This window comes from Acipenser ruthenus, chromosome 3, assembly GCF_902713425.1.
Source record: "Acipenser ruthenus chromosome 3, fAciRut3.2 maternal haplotype, whole genome shotgun sequence".
Lineage (NCBI taxonomy): Eukaryota > Metazoa > Chordata > Actinopteri > Acipenseriformes > Acipenseridae > Acipenser > Acipenser ruthenus.
The window spans coordinates 42,172,126-42,176,606 of NC_081191.1; positions in this window are offsets into that span (position 1 = coordinate 42,172,126).

Below are 4,481 nucleotides of genomic sequence, written 5' to 3' on the forward strand. Positions count from 1 at the left end.
GTGGGGTCTTCCATGTTTACAAATATCTGTAAAAGTTTACACTGACTGCAATAACGTGACTTATTTACACATGGGCAAATTGATTGTGCCAAATTTACTAAGAAATATGTTATATGGACCAACTGTATATTAAAACATAAAACTAACATAATCAGTGCACCCCTTTAAGCAATACGCTGTAATAAAATAAACTGTTGAAGTAATAAGCAAATGAAAGAGCAACATGCTGAATGACTGTACTGTTTGATATGTCTAGCTTAGTTGAAATGTTAAGTGAAGGCTAAATGTTTAGTAGGAGTTTGCTAAACGTGCAACACTCTGCCCACAGTGGACTTAAGAAAGAACACATGTGGTATTTCTTATGTGCACTGGAGGGAGACTGTTGCTGAGGGAAAGGCAAATATTTACACTCTGGTGTACCAGCTGAACCTATGAGAGAAGACATGTTTGAGAATAATTTTGAGCTATGAAGTAGTTCTGTACCAGCAAAGTGGTCCACTTATTTAAAAAAAAAAACCTGTGGGTAGATGACATATAAACTGAAATGACCACCTTTTATAGGGAATAGATGTAAAAAAGAGCACAATGTGAATTCTGGTTTTAAACACAGGTATATTTAATATTAGGAATGCATATACAGTGGTAAAATTATATAGTACTTTAGGAACAACTGGCGTTTACATATCCAAGTTAAGGATACAATTAGTGTAATGGTTTCATTTAATTGGCACTCTCAATTATGCATTTCGTCCAGACGAGCTCAGGATTGCCTAAAACAAACAATTGAACAGTAAACCACACAACGCCGTTATGTCTTTTATAAATGTCATCAACACGTTAGAAAATAGATACAGTGCATTAGTAGTCCAAATAGTTGCCTGCAGATAATATTTTAGCTTCAGTGTAACTATCAATTACATGGAAAAAAAGCATTCATCAATTGTCTTTCTATCGGAAACAGTTATACTCTTTAATCAGTTAACAAATAATATGAATATTCAAGCAGGATAACTGCCTGTAAATATGAGTCAGTAAATACCAAAATAGAAATCTCTTGGAATTCTGATTAATAAGATATTACAAAAATGTAATTCATTCTTTATTAATCTGTAAGGGACGACAAATCAGTAAAAATAATTTACCGGTGTTTTGAGTGCCGCTAGTCATGAGAAACTGTGGATTATTTTCATGCCGATTCAACACTTTGAGTTGTTTATGCCATTACCAGGAAAACATTTCTTCCTAACTGATACTTGTTCAATAATGAGATGCAATGCAGAAGCTATATAAATTGTGAAATGCTAAACTGAAATCGCAAGTCTTTTTCTAAGTGTTACATTTGAAATGTGTAACACTATAATGCAATGATTGTTGCGTAATAAAATGGTATTCACTTTTCTGTCGAATTGATCTGACTGCAGTTTCGTTGACGAACCAACAGTTTTCTGTGGATTCATTAAAGATATATCTGCCCCACAGTCCCCTTCTCTTCAAAGCTACACAACCACTTTTTGTTAGATTTGTAGAATGAATCAATCAAAAGATCAAAGAGTCACGTCACAGACATTTTAAAGCTGTTAAAATATCTCTCTTTATTAGAATCCACGGTACATAAACTTAACACCCATTCCATTTGTTCTTATTTATTCCAGCACCTTTACTCAATTCTGGACTCTTTTCTATTCATTTGGTTTTATGGAGACCTGATCTCTTGGGTGATGACTTTGTGGCGTTGTCCCTTCTAGGCCTCCACTTTGCATTGATATGACCAGCCCGGCAGGTCAGATAAGCCCTTTGTTAACTCATCAATTATTAACTTTGCTTTCTTCAGGGGCGATCCAGTTAATATAGTTCAGTCTGTAGTGCACCAGCTCTCATATCTCATTACAAGGAGCTTGCAGATGCATGCCTTAGGATTGTGATTCATTTCAGTTTCAAAATAAAAAAAGAAACATGTAAACACAAAGCAATGGGAGGTTTATCAGAGGGACTAGACGTAATTTACGAAACGCTTGGAGACCCAGAATTCCTAAAGACAAAGGCTTTACTCATTATTGCCTTTGCCCATCCTAGGAGAGTAGTTCGATGTGAGAATATCTGCCAAACTACAAGAATATACATTTCCACAGTGAAAGAAGTGAGAATAGGGTTTGTCCTCAAGAAAGACTGTCCTGATACTGTTTTGAGGGAGATGATTTTACTGAGATCATTTCAATATCTATTGTCTTCTCACACAACGATGACCTAAAACCCTTGTTGCTGTATTTGGATGCCTGCAGCAAAGTCACAGGCCAATTAAACGGACCAATTAAATATACGTAAATCAGGACAGGCCTATATATTCAAATAGTGACCTCCTGCATGACTAATACAGACCCACACTTATTCTACTGGATACAGCTTCTCCTTTAAGTAGAATATTCCCTCTTAGACTCTCGAACAACAGCATTCATGAATGCTCAAGTGTGATTGCCTGCTGCCTGAAACAGTATTTTGATTAATTATTATCAGTCATAACACTAACAGGTAAGGAAAAAGGTGAAAAGTGTACAAATGTGCTGATTGTACAGCGTTCAGTCGTTTTATTGGGACTGCCGGATTTGATTTGCCATCGCCCTGAATTGGAGATGGAAAAATGGTTGATCATGTGATGTGACATATGATCCCTACAGCACTATAAAGTTTTGGTAGCAGCACAATTATAAACAGTCTACCAGAAAAAGGCTGTGATCTAACAGCATTTGAAAGAGGCCCAATTGTGAGTGCACATTGAAAAGGTGCTCCAAGACCATGCTGCTTAATCCTCTGCTGCCTGTAGTCTTATTCCTTATGTCAGAAATAAGGAATTTTAGAAAAACAAGCTATTTCCCTGACAGTCTCAATTAGATGTAAAACATTTCAAGGTAAAAGAGAGAAGGACACATGCCCTCCTGTGTATTGCAGCCATTCATAGCTTTCAGACAGGTTTTAGGCTATTATTACTGCAGTAACATAGCCCTGGTGGAATCAGAACAGACAGGCAATTCTGCGCTGGCAGTCGGGCAGGAGTGAGAGAGGCTCAAGACAGAAACAACACCTTCAAATTAAAAAGAAACGAAATAGACAGTTTTTACAATGACACTGGGAGGGACGGCTCTTTAAGCTCGGTGCAACAGCGCCCTCTGCTGTCCACACAAATGTTACCACCACTCTGTTGAACAGTGTGATTCAGAACCTACAGTGTAAAGGCCAGGACACACCACCGCGTCGCTTCACTTTTCTTTTGACGCGCGATATAGACAGTGCTACATCAGCGCGTCTATACCCATGCGTCAATTCCCTTTCCCGTGCAAAAAAAGTACTTTATATCAGTACATTTAGCGTGAAAATACCCTCCCACCCCACACTGTTGCTCTTACCTTAATACAAATAAAATATGGCTGTGTTTTGGGAAGACATGGAAAGTGTGACATCAACAGAAGAGGAGGAGGAGGAGGAGGAGGAGGAGGAAGAAGAAGCGATTCATACTGTACATAAGTTTGAACATACATTTCCATTTGACATGAGCTTCTTAAAAAGGGAATTAAGTTAGTCTTTTAAAATAAAGAACCTTTGTCTTTAATCATCTATTTAAACATAGATAGAATATAGTCACACTATGTGTTTATGCATATTTGTACGTGTGTGTACTTTTTATCTGCATATATATATATATATATATATATATATATATATATATATATATATATATATATATATATATATACACACACACATGTTGTGTATAAACAGTCTATAATATTACTAGACCACAGTTTTACAGCAACCGATTATGCAGCAAAAGATCTGACCGGTACATATTGATATTTTTCATTTAATAAAGACTTAATCAGCAAAACAAAGCACATACAAATAAAATAATCAAGTCATATTAATTAATTGTGTAACGCGGATATCGTTTCCTGAATCAACTGTATATGCTAAGTTTCAGATCGATCTTCTAAGCCAATGCATAAGACATTTTACAATGCTATAACATATACTCACTGTATTGTGTACACTTCGAGTAAAAAAGATGATCTTACATAGAAAACGTTGTTTTGTTTTGTTTTTTTCTTTTAATTATACAATGTCATAACTCTGCTGTACGGTTGCTGACTCAGGTAATATGATTGTACAGGTACTGTATATGATCCTCTCAGAAATGGAAAGAGAGGAAAATTGGTTTAATATCAGAATTAATTTAAACCAGGATGTATTTATATATAATTTATGTTAACCAAAAAAAAAAAAAAGTCAAGTGTTAAAAAGGACCAGTAAAATGCAGACTAAATAGGGGCAGGGGCACTTACTGGCATAGGATTCTGATTATTTACAAAGGCTTTACTTTAGCAATTATTTTTTAAATGGAGCAATAGCAAGGTGCTGTGTTCAAAGCCAGGTAACGGCATATTTAGAGGGGAAATATAATAACAAACAGTTTAAGAGCAACAGAACCCAGA